The sequence below is a fragment of the Eupeodes corollae genome, chromosome 3 (genome assembly GCF_945859685.1).
Source record: "Eupeodes corollae chromosome 3, idEupCoro1.1, whole genome shotgun sequence".
In the NCBI taxonomy this organism is placed as follows: domain Eukaryota; kingdom Metazoa; phylum Arthropoda; class Insecta; order Diptera; family Syrphidae; genus Eupeodes; species Eupeodes corollae.
This window is the reverse complement of record NC_079149.1, coordinates 56,329,135-56,346,742: the sequence shown is the minus strand read 5'-3', so window position 1 is coordinate 56,346,742 and position 17,608 is coordinate 56,329,135. Positions and strand designations below refer to the sequence as shown.

Genomic DNA, 17,608 nt, shown 5'->3' with positions numbered 1-17,608 from the left:
TTATTTAAAGTTCAACGAAGTGAATTACTTTTTTATTTTAAGAAAGTGCATGCTTTTTAAAATTTAAGTAAATATTTTTCCATATGGCATATTTAAAAAAGTATTTTACTCAAAATATTTATAGATTGAATGGGTACCTAGTGGTTTGCACCTTTAAACTGACACGTTTTGTCAAAAAATAAAAAAAACAATACATAACATATTTTCATATATTTATAGTATCTACAAATTGCGAAATTGCTTGTTTTTGTTTGTCTGTATGAATTTTAGTATTTGCGCTCATTTTTAGCACGAAAATGTCAACAGAAAATTATAACAAAAGAATTTATTTCTAAACCACTAAACAAATAAAACCAACCACATACATATTATCTTAAGGTGAAACGAGAAAATATGTTTTTTGACAATAAATTTCCTTAATTGTTATTAATTTCTAAAAACTATATAAGTTAATAATTATTGTTTTAGAAATATACACACGTACAAAGCATGAAATATTATCACAAGCGGGTGATTGTTTAATGTTTTGAGTTTCAATTTATTTCTTTTGTTTTAAACATTGCTTTTAACTATTTTTTTTTAATTGAAATTGTATATCCTTATAAAATCAGAAAAAGGTACAATACTTCAAGAAGAGAAGAGACATAGTGATTGAGAGCAATAGAAATCGAAGTCAAGGAATTTTCGCTTCTTTTTTAGCTTCGATTTTGGGCTACAAATAATTTAAATTGATCTATCGATCTAGTACAAGCCATGTCAGCCAGATTGGGCTATTTTCTTGCAGTAAATTCTGTCAAAAAGTATATATGGCAACCCATCGGCTATAAGTAGCCCAAATATAATCTTATCAACAGTAGTTTTTGTATTAATATTTCGAAAACTGACTTATTAAGTATCCATGAATTCAACAGTCAAAAAATATAATAGGCCCTGCGCCCTAACAAAAATTAATTAAGAACTCTTCTTCCCTCCTTTGCGAACTAGAAAGATAACTGAATGTCATCTTTAATATTAATAAATTTACCATTTTTTACTAAAGATATTTCATAAATATGCATAAATATAATGTTTACAAATTTAACACACATTATTTTGTATAATTGCAGAACAGCTGTTGTAAAAAAAAGTCATACACAATTTCAACGCCTTTAATAAAATTACAATATATATTATATACTTTCATATTTGTATGATAATTTTGTATAACTTGTTCTTTTTTTTGTTGTTTGTATTATTAAGTGTTATAGATTACAATATCCACAATTTACTTTATAAAGACTTATGTATGTCAGAAAAAAAATTCGTTTTTATTTAAAGCTACAAATTAAATTAAAGCCACACGTTTATTTGTATTGTTATATCATAATAAATAAATAATACAAACAATTGTTAAACAAAAATAATTGCATAAATTACAAAATGACAATGAATGAAATTATTGGTAGGCTTTGGGTGTTTTTTTACATTTTTGGTTTCAGTTTTGCGAAAGTATTTTTTTTTTAAATTTAATAGTTTACGAATTTGTGGTCAGATGAACTCAGAAACAGATTAACACAAATAAGGTGATAAGTTACAAAAATTATAGTTTATTTAAGTTGTTAGTAGCGTTAGTGTTAAAATATGAATTTTTCATCATCACGTTATTCACAGAACAAAAAATAAATAAACCAAAACAAATAATATTTGTTTAAGTTATTGACAAAAAGCCACAAATTATTCTGGAGTATTTGATTCGCTCATCGCCTTTTAGTTCTCTGTGAATGTTTAACAATATTTACCTACAAGATTTCAAAAATTAACAAATTATAAAATAAGATTTTGTGATAACCAATTCTTTTTTTTATTTTGTTTTACTAACACTATCAAATTTCATGAGCTCTTCTGGTTACAAATTAAACGCTTGGAAGTATAAACTTGTACAAGCGATTGTCAGTGAAACTATATTTTTAGAATGTTCAGATTCCAAAGTGTTTAGGCCAGCTTCATGTTATTTGTCGCAAATTTTTGGGACATGTATAAACTAAACGATTCTCAGTCAAACTGCGATTTTAGAATTTTCAGATTCGAAAGTTGGTGGGCCAACTACATGCTAACACTTCTCTCCTTAAGTATTTCTTAAAATATTAATTAAAGTCAAATACAAGAAAAAAGAGGATGAAATGTGACCCACACTGATAACTTCCCACCCCGCCTGTCGTCTAACTTAAAGCTTTAACAAAATATTCATAACAATATTGTGTGTGAGGATTTTTAAATTTGCACGGGTAGATTTTGGAGCCCCATGCCGGCCATTTTGTTTTGGTGACATCTGTAAAATATTTTGTTTATCTTTCAGTTGTTTATGCCAAATCATAATGGACATTTGCACGATTGATTAAAATGAGTGTTCGTTAACGCAAACGTTGCGCGCATTGCCCTTATTTTGCGGTAGACGTGGTAGTCCTTCACTGTTCGACTCTTCAACGTTTGGTAGTCAAATTTGAGACGACCTGTTCAGTAAACAATCACCTTACACCCGTACGTTCAAGGAACACAAGATTGGCCGAGAACATCGCCGTGCCGAGAACTCGGCCTTTCGCAGATTTCGGGACTACACCCGTACAAGATCCAACTGACCCAGGAGCTCAAAGTCCATGACGATAGACAGGGTTGTTTGTTCGCTGACTGGGCATTGATTCGTTTGGAAAAGGGCCCCAATTTTGGCTGAAAAAGCAAAACAACCAAAATTGGGGTTTATGAGACAACATCAACCCACGCTAGGTTTACCAGCTGATAATGGATACTCAAAAAGTTACCGTTTGGTGTGGATTTTGGGCCGGCGGCGCGGCGGTGGCGTTATTTTTCCGTATTTTTTTTTTTAAACGACGTTAGTGATTCGGTAACCGTCAACAGCGAGCGCTACATAACATCCACCGGCCCTTATTGAAAAAATCTTTATTAAAAAAGTTGTTTCTTGAATTTATCTAAAACATTAAAAGAATATTAGCAACAATATATTGCGAATGATGAATGGTTTGATTTTTAAATCCATTTTTATTCACGAGATTTTTAGTTGAAAACCAATTAAGTAAGATTTTTCTAAAAACGTACTTTAACAATAAAATTTAGCATAGAATAAAACCAGTTTGAAGTTAATATATTCATTCATTCATGTGCTATCGAGAATCGAATATCAATGTTTACCAATTTTGAGTACTGATTTTTTGTGATTTTAAGTTGTATGAAAAAAACTGACTGTTGTATTTAAAAAAAAATAATTTCCAAAACAATATTTTCTATTAGATGAAGTTAGTTCAAAGTCAATGTTTTTAATTTTAAAAAAGATATTTTTACCAACTTTTAGTAATTTTTGTAAAAAAAAAATGTGAATTCGATTTTTTTCATAATTTTACCACATGTCAAAAACGTTATTCTTTGTTGCATACAATCATTTTAAAAATAAGATCATAGTTTTGTTTTTGTTCGTACAATTTCGGAAGACAATTATTTTTTTTTTGATATATAAAATATAACCTTTTTTCAGTATAAATATAATATAAAAGTTTGGTTCAAGTCGCTAAAATTATTGGTTTGCGCGGTATTTTGGGTTAACCAACATTTTTTGAGAGTCCTTTCTGCATCTTTCTGGATTATTGTCTGTATAACACAACCTATCTGAAGTCAATATGTATACTGGTTCTTGAGATAAATCCAAGAAAAATCAAAATTTTCAATTCGACAAATTAGACCGATTACGAGAACTTCTAGCTGTACAACATGGAAAATTTTAATCTCTACATTAACAATTGGAGCAGCCAGCTTGAATAAGGGTTTTAAACAGATTCTAAACTAAGTGTGTTTGAAATTAAAAAGATCTTAACTCAGGTCTTCAAACAGATATCTTTTTTAGAATTAAAAAAAAGAGCTAGATTGAAAAAGTTACGATCTATTGAGCAAAGAGAGTAGATAAATATTGGGGTAATTGAACGTTGAACTTATAGAGCAGGTTGCAAAAATTCCATCTTCTTCAAAAGTCAATTAAATTATACGCGATTAGATGTTAGACAAGACTATGGTTTTTTTTAATGATAAAACAATCAATTATTATAAACTATTCGAGAAATTATCAGATTTTGTTTGTTTTAATTTTTTTTAATTACGAAACAAACCTCTTGTTATAACTTTAAAAATATTTTTTAATGAAAATGATGTCGATTAGCTCCAAAACAATCTAAACTTAATTTACGATCATATTTAAGTGAATGTTCACCAATAATTTATTTCTTAACATGTTTGAATTCCTGAATGAGTTCTTAAATATTTGTATGAAAGGTGTTAAATAATAAACTTACAAAAATAATGGGTGCACGTGCTGAATAATAATAGCTCAATTTTAAATTGTTATGACAGTTTGACGAAGAGCTTATTTGTTATAGGGATAGATTTATTCACAAATATTTTAATATATGTATAGTAGAAAATCCTCATCAATTACTGCTGAAGGGATTGTGTTTGAACTTGATTTAATAAATTAAATCTCTTTAAAGTCTAAAAATAACTTTCCTTATCTTTAATGTAACTGTTGTGAAAATTATATTTTGTATCAATTTATGAAAAAATTGTGTATACGCCCAAGTGTACCTTTAGTAGTTTTAAGAAGTTTAGTGGTCAGATGTTTAAAAAATGTTCCTTTTTATACGTATTAAAAGTACGTAGTTCTTTCGAATATACATATATACATAATTGTTTACTCAACAAAGCAAAAAGCAAGCTGCCCCTTTCGATTAAAAGAAGACATCTCTTTTTAAGTAAGTTTTGTCCTTGTAATGACTCTGTGGCCTAAACAATTCTATTAAAACAAATTTTTGAAAGCAAAAAATATAAAATTAATGTTGAAAACGTGTATTTATAAGACTAGAGCAAATAGTTAAATAGCACTAAAAAATTTTAAATTTTCCTAAACTAAGCCTTGAAAACCACGTTTTCGTAAAACATAATTTTGTCGACAATTGAGATTTATAATAGGAAAGATCACAAACAAAATTCCTATATCCCTTTTAGATTATTTAAGGTGAAAAAATATCACAAAGGCAACCCAATGATCTGGGATAGCAACTAAGTAAACCCATCGTTTCAATTTTCGATATAAAGGAATCAGGTTCAGAAAAATGAATTTATATCTGAAAACGTTTGTTAACAAAAGTTCAAAAGTTCAAATGCTTGGTTTAAATTATGAATATTACCTAAAAGTCCATACATTTTCTTGTAATTTTAACTTCCCATAGGAAGTTACTGTAATGGGTCCGATTTGTCGAATTGAAAATTTTGACATTTCTCGACTTTTCAAGGTCCCTAGAGTCGAAATAAAAGATTTTTAGAAAGATGTCTATGCGCGTGAATGTACGTACGTTCGTACGTCCGTACGTTCTCGACGTTTTTTCGTTGTCCATAGCTCAAGAACCAGAAGAGATTTCGAGTGGGTGTTTTTTTTACCATAATAGTTTAAAAAAAGGTGAACATTTTGGTTGACCTTAAATATCTCACGAACCAAAAACGCTAGAGTCTTGAATCAAATTGTATGTAATATATTGTAAAGTAATACCAAACAAGTATATTTTTGGAAAAAATCCAATTAGCGTTTTTTTTTATAAATCAAAAAAACAGAAAAAAAAAACAAAATTGTCACCTTGAAAATTTTACTAAAAAAAATGTTTTCTCTCCAAAACAATTTTGTGCAACGAAAAATAATTTTTTTTAGTCCTGAAAGATGTTGAGTAAAATCGAATTGACAATGTTTTATTTATAAAAAATAAAATACTAAACATTTTATGAAATTGGCTTTAAACCAATTTTTCCTTTTCAAATATTGTTGTAACATTTTGAGAAAAGTCGAATTGACGTTTTTTTACAAAAAATTATAAACCTAAATAAACTTTGGTAAACATTAATTATCGACTCAAGCATCCCTTTGAACTTATCTTATCCATAGAAATATAAAAATCCAACTGTCTGTTTTTTCACAAAAAAATGTACGCAAATTTGGTAAAAATTGATGTTCGGTTCTCGATATCTCGTGAACAACAGACGATATTGACTTCAAATTAATTTCTTTCATCCAATTGGTATTTGTTTATATAAGAAATAAAAACTTTTAAGGAATGCTACTAAAATTGGTAAAAATTAGTTAACGGCTTATTTCGTTAACCAAAATAGAATTTGAAATCAAACTATTTCATCATATGCAAACATTTTTAATTTTTTTTAGAATAATTCAAATGAATTTTTTTAACAAAACACGAAAACCTTCAAACCTTTTAAGCAAGACAAGCCGATAGAAGGAATGGGAAGTTATCAGTGTTGGTCGCATCCCAGCCTCTTTTTCATTTAAAATTGCCTAAATTAGTAAATATCCTTACTCAGATAAAATTGTAAGAATTTTGAAGTTTTGTAATTACAATTTGTTCTACATTAAAGTATTTTTTTTTTTAATTTCATTTGAATTATCAAAACCAATTTTAAAGCTCCAAGATCTGAGAACTGATTACAGTGATCAGAACTGTGTTGCAATATCGAAGGTAAAAACAATGTGATAAAGATAGTACTATTTTATCCACTTATCTACTTTATTTTTCAGACTTCAGACGTAAGCATACATTTTATAAAAACTCGTGTTTTATTTTTATTGTACCTATTAAATAATTGGGTTATTTCAAGTTCAAATGAATGAATGACATTGTCCTCTGTTCATAGCTATTGTTCGTATTTTGAAACATTTTTTAAGTTCTGCAGAGTGTATTTACCTCCATTTATTTTAAATTATTTCAATATTTATTTTATTTTATTTATCGAATATTTTTTTTAAATATACTGACACAAACAGATTTGTTTATTTTGTTTTTAACTGAATTATATGTTAATTTGTATGTGCTAAGCAAACAGGCTTAATATTTATATTTAGATTGATTAGAAAGTCAATATTCTATCTGTAAACCTAGAAAGGTACATACATACTCGTATAGCTTATTTGCGAGTTTCAGTAACTTTCTAGAATCATAATATTTTATTGATTGAATGTTTTTGAGAGATGCAGTTGCAAAAACTACTTTAATTATTGACACGTCATTTAAGTTTACATAACCAGAAACGTCCCTGGTTCTTATCAACATAAAATATCATAAAATCTAAATAATTTATGATAACTAAATAACTAAAAAAATATGTCTAAATCTTTCTCTTTTGCAAACAGAATAAAAATCTTCGATATAACTATTAATTCTATTTCTTCTAAAAAAACCCGGGAAACAGACTTTAAATTTGAGTATTTCTACACATATGTATTTTACGGCGGCGGCAACCCTCAAATTCTTTACCTAACTATGGACACAAGTCAGTTTATAATAGTTATAAAAGTTTACCACGGTACTTAGGAAAAAATTATACTTAAGTCATAAAATGTGTGCATTTTTTTCTTAGAAAAAATAATAACATGGTTTACCTGTGACTAAATGATAATTACTAATTTAAATGCAATAAAATTTAATCTTTGAATTATTTCCTGCCAAAGCCTAATTTAATTATGAGTACCTTGTCATAAATAGTAGCTTAATAGGTAATAAAAAGTGTTCAATTAAAGTTTAAGTTTATTTTATTAGTAATAAAGTTGTAAAATATAGATTAATAATCTTTTTCAAATTTAAAAAAATCTTCTTCTTTAAAAGGTCATTAACTAATCTTCGATTAAATGCCTCACTTGGTTGACAATTTGATCTTCATGTGTTTCACAATAGCAACCTTGTTATTTTTTCTTTTAAATGTTTAAATATGAAGTGTGCGAGGACAAAAATTAACATTAACAATTAAAACTGTTCTATTCATAAATGGTATGAACTTTTAAAATGAAGTGTTTTCAAATACAAAAAGAACGACTGTTGGAAGATGGACCAATGCTCTTAAGATAATTGTTAGCACTGATAACAGTGCTCTTTTGACATCGAACTCTATTCATATCGAACAATTTTTACAAATTACGGCCAACTGGTACTCAGCAGAAAAAAATTGCTTAACATTTCATAACGTTGAAGAAAACTTCCTGTTGAAAAAATGTATTTTTTGTAAATTGTGAAATATATGTTTAAATGATACAACCTGAAAATAGTCCATAAAGATAATAATTTGTTTGTTTGACGATTAAATATTCTGTAAAAAGATGTAATTGGTACCTAATTATTATTTTTTCCTAACCATGTTGTGTTTCGTGCTCTAGGTCAAACTTGGTTTATCTCGTAATCAATTTCGCAAAAAACTGTACCGAATTTAAAGCTTTATTCTATTTAATTCAAATGACAAAATTACTGAATATTTATCGTGTAAATAGAATATAGATGTATACAATTCGATACTAGACAATTAGTTTTCTTTTTGATTTATTTACTTTTTTAAACTGCTCTAATTTAACTCTAGGCAATTAAATATTATTTTCAATTACAAAATTAATCTCAAATTATTTTTATTTCCTCTGTTTTTTTTTTTGTTTAAATATTATATTTGCATATAGAAAAACTATTCACTCAGATTGAATAAGATAATAAATGAATAAATAATAATTATTATTAATAGTAATTGTTGTACTTGTTGTTTATACATTATACCTCTAATCACTTATTAAATTATCATTTATTTTCTTCGATGAAAAAAACAAATATAAATCGGATATAAAGTAGCCATCTGTCCCTTATACAACACTTTTAATTGCTTATTTAATTGATTTTATGTTTTGTCACTAACTCTAACAATCTAATAAGAAATTCAATTTTTTAAAACATTTGTTAATAAAAAATTAATTATAAAATCAGGGGGAACTGATATATGGGCAAAATTATTTTTTTACTCAAACCTTCCGTATGGTAGACTCCATGTCTTTAAAATATATCAGGAGTTTTTGAACAGGATAAGCAAGCATTATAGTCCTTGGCGATAGCCTAGGTGACTTAGGGTCATATACTGAAACGAAACTTAAGTATAAAGCATCTTGCACATGAGCTACGAACTGCGGTATTCGCATATTTTGATTTTTTTTCACATGAGCATTATTTCTATTTGCAGACAGCGACGAATTGTCAATTAATAATTACCCTTTTCAACAAATAAAACCACAGTGGTATAATTTTAAGGTTAAGTTGAGCGCTAACAATTTATTCTTTGCAGTGTGGATGGTATGTGGAACTCGAATAGAGTTTGAAAGTTCGTAGCAACCAAACTGTAATTCATTACTGCCAAATTGTTTTAACAAAATTGTCTAACTAAGTTTCAAATAGTTTCTTATAATTAAAATGTGTTTTTATTTGAAATTGACTTTTTGTTCGCTCTCAATGTGCAAGGCCCTTAACATGATCTCTTATGTGACAGTTTACATAGAGGAAAAAGTAGAACATAATCCCTTATGTTGAACATAAATATTTAAGTTTCGTTTCAGCAAATGGGCCTTAAAAGATGAACAAATTTTTGTTGAGGTGCAAAATCCAAGCTCTTTTTTATCAACGGGTTGTCATTAATTTTTTAATTTAACATTTTCTTAAACATAATTTTTTTTTATTTTACTTAAAGAGTCACCGTTTTAGTATAAATCCAAAGTTATAAACTATTTTAAAAACAGCTCTCGTAAAAATATTTCTTGAGGCTAAAAACTAACAACAGTTTTCACAAAAGATGAAACCTTGGTTGCAGGAGTATTAGTTGTTAAATTAACGTTAAAACATCAGTTCTACACACAAAAGTCCAGTCCTTTCAACAGCAGTGTTTTACACTTTTCACTTTCACTTTTCAAAATTAAGTGACATCTAGTATATCTGTGTCTAGAGTTGAACATTCGGTTTGTGGATATCTTTATAGGATTTTAGTCTGCTCGAGATCTTTAAGGATGCCATTATTCCCAAAAATAATTCAAAACCTTATTAACCGAAGAATTTAGGCATCGAAATATTAGAATCAATTAAAAAAATTACGTCTTATTACTTCTTCTCAGGTATGTAAGTACTTTAAAGATTTAAGAGTAAAGATTACATTTGATTTAAATCTAAAAGTATTTAATATTATTTTAACGAAACGGAGATGGCCATCGATTTGTTTTAATACAAATTATTTGTCTTATTACATGATATTTTTAAATTGCAGGAAATTTAAAATCAAAATGAGTTGTGTACAGGACAAAATGAACGAAAAATAGGTGTTTTTAAAAATTTAATTAAAACACTTTTTACTTGAAATCTTTTACGTTAGTAAATTGTTTAAATATATTCGAAAAACTTGATACTAGAAATGACTAAATACTAGAAATGACTTTTTATGCTAAAAATCGTCTTAAAAGCTTAAATAAATAAAATACTTAAACGAAATATTGAAATTAGAAGTTGTTGATTTGAAAAATCATCCGAATTGTATTAAAAAAACGAAAAGTCTTGAAGCTTAAAATACGTTTTGATTTCGAATTATTAAAGATTATATCTCATAAACTTGACGTGATAAATTGATTTTGAAGTCGGTTTCAAACTGAGACCATCAAAAACCTTATAATTAGACTGCTCGCTACATAACTTTGTCGACTAGTGATGTAAATCATACCAGATTAATTTTTTTTTAAACTACGTTCTTTCATTTTCTACTGTATTTTTCTAAGGTCTTCGATAAGGTTAATTTTAAAATGCTTTTTTTGAAGCATGTTATGTGACTTTTTTAAGGTATCTATAAATGTTGTTCCGTGGCATGATGGTTAGTGCGTTGGTGTGTCATGCCAGAAGTCTTGTGGTTCGACCCCTCCCTTTGCCATCTAAAGTTTTTTGACGGGTACTGCCTCTTGCGAGGAATTGAGAAATCATCCAAAAAAGTAATTCTTGTTATGAAAAGTGCTTTCTAAAATTAGCCGTTCGGATTCGGCTTAAAAGTAGGTCCCCGCAATCCCTGACAACAGTACTCGAACTCAGGAATGGTTAAGAGTTGTAAGTCACTAGGCCCTAGTTCTCAATTTATTTATTTAAATGTTGTTTCACAAAGTTTCATTAAATTTTGTTTTTAAGTTTTATAAACGTTTTGACAAAAAGTTTCATTTTATATCTTTACGGTGATCATTTGAAAATCCACAAACAAATACAATATATTAAAAGGTCTTACTGAAGACTGTTTAGAAAAGTTAACTGAGAATATAAAATGTTTTAAAATCTTTAAATGAACTCAAATGCAATATATGTAGAAACTAAACAGCTTTATATTTTGTTTCTTGCTCAAGAGACAAAAATGCATGTCTTAAAAAAGACATAAAAACTGGAAACCTTTTAACGTATAATGGCTTTTGAATAGCCTAATGTATCAGTTCGTTTGACTTGATTATTATAGCTTATGACAAGCCCTTTTATTGTGCCTATTCTATTAACAATGTTATTTATAGTATTTTGAATTAAATTATATTAGGAATCTTAAAATCACTTATAAACCTGATCGTAAAATATCTCTTCCAAAAGTGTTTTTGAAATTTAAGAAACTTTTTTTAGTGTGTTTTTAAATAAGCTCCCTTTGTATTAATATAATACACGAACGAATTCATATTGTTACTATTTTCAACATTTTTTATTGTATTTTATTAACTGCAATAACTTTTAACCAAAACAATAACTAATATACGTCATCAAATGTTGTTATCTTATTTGTGCAAAATCTAAGCTAAATAAACTGATCTTCATTTATTTGTACACTTCCAAGTTCAAAATCAGAAATACATATTTATTCCAAGAATAAAAGAAAACAAGAGAACGCCTTTCAAACTATAATGAATTATCTTAAATCAAATAAAATAAAATTACTTACCGTTAAATTTTGTGTTTTTAAACAGTATTTAAAATTTAATTAGTTGTGACCATTTTGCAGAATTAATAAGTAACTATAACCGCCGATCGTCAGTAAAATAAAAATAAATTAAATTACAAATTTTCCGTGCACTTTATATAATAAATTTTATGACACTTTTTCTCATATAAAACTATTCAAGTAATCACAATAAATGACACAACTCACAATATTAACGCAGTTTTATTTATTTTTATAGGAATTTAGATTTTCCAGAACGGAGAATTAAAAATAGTTATAAAAAAAACTTTAAATGACACTTATATTTTTGTCAAATTTCTTTTTTAACAATTAACCGGCATTTATTCGTATTTATAGATTTAAACTAGAAACTCAAAATGATAACAATCGACGCAGTGTAATATCTTAATATCTGTAGTATCCACGACCGTGCATCTACCGCGGCTTCTTCTCTACGCGATATCCAACTTACTACAACCAACTGATATCACAAATTAACTTAAACCAAACCGATCTATAGACTCTAAGGGAGGGATAAAGGTAGAAGAAGAAAAATAAAACTCAGGTACACTACCGCGCAGCGCAGGTGAACTAACTAAAGTAAAATAAGTTGAAGTTGGTAAAGTAGTATAGGCCCAGCCGGCGCAGGTAGATTTGTCTGGCAATTGCCATATGCTACAAGTTTATGATATGGATTGGATATCCCACTAGTGATCGCGTCGGATCGCAGCTCCAGATACGAATGCGAATTCGAATGCGATCTGCCAGTCATACAGATGAGTTTAAAATAAAATGTTTAGCGAAATTTGTATGTTTGCCACTAATATTGATTGTGTGAACCTTGTTCGGGGGTTTTTCAGCAATTAACGCATAATCGAACGACGGTAATCTCGGTAATATTATAGCGAAATCGTTTCATTTAGCGCATGGCCATCACTTCCTTATGCAAACAACAACAACAACAAAATAAAATACCCTACTTACAGTTACAGCAAAAACCATGGCATGCAACATTTATTGTCCACTTTACTTTACCATCTTTACCTGTTTTTGTGATGTGATATGACGTGACGCTGAAGCTGGCTGAGTAAGTAACCATAATGTGTAAGGTACCTTTGTTTTCGTTTAGTTGTTATTACAACAAAACGTTTTTTTTTATTTTCAAAAAGCTGTGGTTTTTAGAAACACGGATATTAACTTTTAATTTGAAAGATTCAAAATGATAATGATGGTGTTTTGTGAAAATAACAAACGATAATAATGATAAGCATCGCATTGGCCTCGTGCCAACTGATAAGAAAGATTTGATTTTATACATCATTATATCAGACCTGTGATTTTGATTCACAAAACTTTACTTTGGTAATGGAGTTTAAAATATCCGTAGTGTTTGTGGGAATAGAATGAAATATTTTTTAACATTAACGCCTAAAACTATGGAAAATATAATTTATCTATTTGCTTTCAATTAAATTGAAAGACAAATTATTGATTAGTAATATAGAGTATAAAGTTGTGCTTAATTGAAGAAATTATAGTTCGTAATACCATAAAGCAGATATAGAGTTGTAGAACTGTGTAGTGAAATAATTGTAAAACACGAGTAGTTAGTTTAAGTTCAAAATTATTTTGTATAACTGTTTTGTATTTCAAGTTATAATTATTAAATAAAAGTCTTTTCACATTTTTAATATTTATTTTATTTACTTTTACTAATATTTAAATTATATAACACGGAACTGTTATTAAAACAATTACTACACACATTTGATGCACATTTTAATGGTCTCTGCAGATGGGTGTTTGGAGCAGCCTGGTTAGGGTCCTAGGGTTAAGGAAGAATAACTTTAATAAATTGTTGAACTTGAATAAAAGGAAAAAAGAATACTCTCTATTTTGTCATGTAAAGCCTAATACATGGGTTCTCCATTTTGCGGTTTCAAAAGTAAACTTAAATACAATTTTTGTCATGATCTTTATTTTTTATTATAAAGTTTTGTAAGTAGACATTATGAGTGAAATACTACATCTTTTAAATTGCCACCACACGAATTGTTGCAAGCATCGAATCTTTTGAGGTAATTTTCGACCACTCTTTGACACATATTGGGCTGTATCTTAGCCATAACTTGACGAATATTGGTTTTTAAGTGCTCAAGAAATAAAGGTTTATCGGTCTTTCGCGTAGCCCCACGATTCCAACGGGCGCAAATGTCATGATATTGGTGGCCAATTTTATCGCTACGATGAGAAATTACGCGGCCAGGAAATGTGACTTGCAATAAAGCCGTATTCGCTGAGTTGTGTTGCAACAAGATATTCCCCAAGTCGTATTCTTCAATAGCAGGCAAAAAAGTCGGTTATCATATGACCATAACGCTCCGAATCGTCGTTTTCGAAGAAGTAAGGTCCAATTACACCTCCAGACCAAAGAGTGCATCAACCAATGAATTTTTGTGGATGTCACGATGAACGATGATAATTATGTAAACCATAATCTCCTCTTAAAGCACGATGTGTGGCTTTGACAGAATCATAATTTTTTATTAGGTTTTAACAATTTGTATGCATTGTGCCAAAAAAGTGATCCATTTTCGTAAATGACAGACTTTCAGCTGGAAAAGAATGGTTTAAAAATTTATTTTGACAGATGTCGAATTCCAGCACTATACCTACTTTTTAAACCGCAACATTTTGTGATGTAAAACCTTATATAAAGGAATTAATTATGGTTTTGTATTTTGTATCGGTCCGAATTGTCAAATTGAAAAGAACATCGAAAGATTCAGAAAGCATTTTCAATATAAATGAATATGTGGTTTTCTTACAATAGCAATTTTAAAAACTCATTCTTTTACAGGATCGGTCCTATAAATATCTATCCTACCTATACTAATGCGACCAGTCCGTAGCCCAATATGACCAATTTCACAGTGGCTAGGGTGGAGGTGTGAGCCGGTGTGTTGTCATGGTGGAAGAGAACTTTTTTCTCTGCCAAATGCGGCTGTTTTCTCCGTTCTACAGGTAGTCGATATACACAGACCACACCTTGTGAATCCCATAAAACAGTGGGCATCACCTTTCCAGTCGATATGGCAGTTCTCGCCTAGTCTATTTTTTTTACTGTTTCATGGTCGCTAGCGTGTACGAATGAACCCATGTTTAGTTGATGGTCACTAACCAACGTAGAAACTCCTTCGACTTAAACAGTGTCAAACATTGCTTTGAAGTGGTCTCACGGTTGCAATCATTTTACGGAGTGAGCAAACACCGTTTTCTGATACAAAACTACGAAACGCATTCCGCTCAAATTTCGACAGTAGGAGTCTACGAAAATGTTCTTTAGGATAGTAAATTTCTCTTGCGATGGTAGCACTCTCAGGCGGTGAGGCTTGTTTGTTATCGAATAGAAGAATAATATGTCCAGAATAATATTATGCACAAAATACTTATTTTGACATGTTCTAAGAAAAATCCAGTCTGTATTTTTAACTTAAAAAAATGATGCTAGAATTGGTAAAAACTTGGATTTCGACTAAAAATGTCGGGACCAAAAACAGATATAGAAATCAAACTGAGCAAAATATTATTGGTAACTTTTATTCAATTTTTTAAGGAAAACTTAAATTTACAACTTTTTTTACAAAATACGAAAACCTACAAAACAAATAACTAATAAGAGAATAAAAACTTGTTACTTTTTGTTTTCAAAAGAATATATTACGCAGTGGCTTTCTAATGACTTTTTACTTCTAATGATTTGTTTTTATTTAAAATAATAGAGAAAGAAAGAAATCAACAAATGTTTAAACATTTCAGAAAATGGTACGAGCACTTCTTTAATTTGTAGGTATAATTTTGCATATTTCTCCAAAATATTTTCCTCCTTAAAAATTTGTTTATTAACAATAGTGAATATTAAAATACTAAAAATTAATTAAGATGTCAGTTTTAATTTAAAAAATGTTTGTTTTGTTTTTCCAAAAGCCCCTCAACAAGTTTTGTCATTTACTTACCGGAACCTAATTCTATTATTTTTTTACTTTATGCCATAGTTAGTCTTATTGTTGAAAGTCTTAGAGGCTAAAGATTTTTCAGATCCACCCAAAAAATTTAATTTGGGTTGTAATCGGGAGACTACAGAAATTCAAAGAGAGCTTGAGATAGTTATGTTGTTGAAAATATCATCTATACGGAAGACTTCAATTTTTATATATATGTCATGATATCTTTTTTATTTCCATATTTGTATACTGAAGTGTCTCGCATCGATACCTACCAGATTTGTTCAAGATATTAATTTTTTGGCGCTAGTTTTTGCCCACACATTTAAAACGTTCAAAATAAGCAAATACTTGAAGAAAACCTTGTTAACTGTATCATATTTTTTGAACCTATTAATCAAGTCTAGTTTAATGAAACTAGAGAAACTAATTTAAAATATACCTTTTTTTTATTTACATGTACTTACAACCATTGAGGCAACTCCAGAGGGTTTGAACTTTCCCTCAAGACTCTTCTAACAGCCCCTTGTGCTTTGATGTTCTTCAAACAATTTTCTTTAAATATTAATTTCAATATTTTCTTAAATTATTGCATCCATGCTTGTGTAAAATACTTCGGGGCAGCTGTTTCGAACATACAAAATGCTCATTCGCTAGTTTGAAGAGAAAAATTGTCTCTTAGGGAATATTCAATAGAATTTTACTCTCGAAAGAATAAGTCTCCTAGAGAATTGTTTTGCCTGAAAATTGGGCTAAATAACTTCACATTTTATTAGGGATCCATTTCGGGCGGGATTAATAGACTCGGAATCGACGATATAAAAAGATAAACGATAAACGATTTTCTTAAGTTATGTTGGAAAGTCTTTGTAAGGAAATATTCTTGTCCCGATTTGGAAGATCATATAGAAAGTGGTGTATGTCAGCTGTTAAATGCATCTAAAATCTAAGAAAAGCTATCTTACTTGGCAACCTAAAAAAAACACTTGAGTTGACTTAAAAACAATTTGTTTGATAATAAAGTTTATTGTATATTCTAACCAAGTGATTAATTATTTAAAAAAAAACTAAATGACGTATAAATAGGTACCTATTGAATAAATTATTTATTATTTGTTCAGCTATAAAGTATTCATAAGGAAGGAAGTTGTAGATATTTTTGGGTAGTATTTTGTTTACTTTTCGAGCCTTGTTATGTATTTATTATGTTGGGCCCGGCTGTTGCAAATATTTATTTACTTTTAAATGTAAAAAATACTGTTCATATTTGTATAAACGAGTATAAAACTCGCGTATTTTTCATAAAATGTTTACCTACTCAAATTTCGACAGATTTAACTTTTTGGAAACAAAATGCCAAGAACATACTTTCGAATAAGAAATTACTCTTAAAACAGTTAATAAATAATACAATAATTATTATAAATTCCTTTATTGCTAATAGATAATATAATTATTACATTTATCAGAATAAAAAAATTTATTCAATGTCTTGAAGTACGTCAGCGGTAGTGAAACTAAGCGTCGCATCCATTCACAATTAATGATCATATTTTTTAATGTTCTATATTTCTTAGTTCAAGTAAATTGTTTTTGTCAATTTATTAACATGTTGCAAATAATTAATTCCATTAGCAATATGCCACTGATACATTCTCAAGTGTACTAAAAAAGAAAACTTGATCAAATCTATTTTCGCAACATGACTTACCTGACTCCTCCACCTGCCTGTCCAAACTAAATAATAATATTAATAAAAAAAATTAAAAAAG

The 17,608-nt window shown here is 28.7% G+C and overlaps 1 protein-coding gene across 1 annotated transcript in view; it reads right to left on the bottom strand.

The window, feature by feature from the left end:
- LOC129949982 (sialin) overlaps window positions 1-12,387 on the bottom strand; it is a 33,082-nt gene extending 20,695 nt beyond the window's left edge. The window contains exon 1 of the mRNA XM_056061736.1: window positions 11,833-12,387. The gene's annotated coding sequence lies outside the window, so the exon portion shown is untranslated. The remainder of the gene's footprint in view (window positions 1-11,832) is intronic.
- Window positions 12,388-17,608: the final 5,221 nt, after the last annotated feature.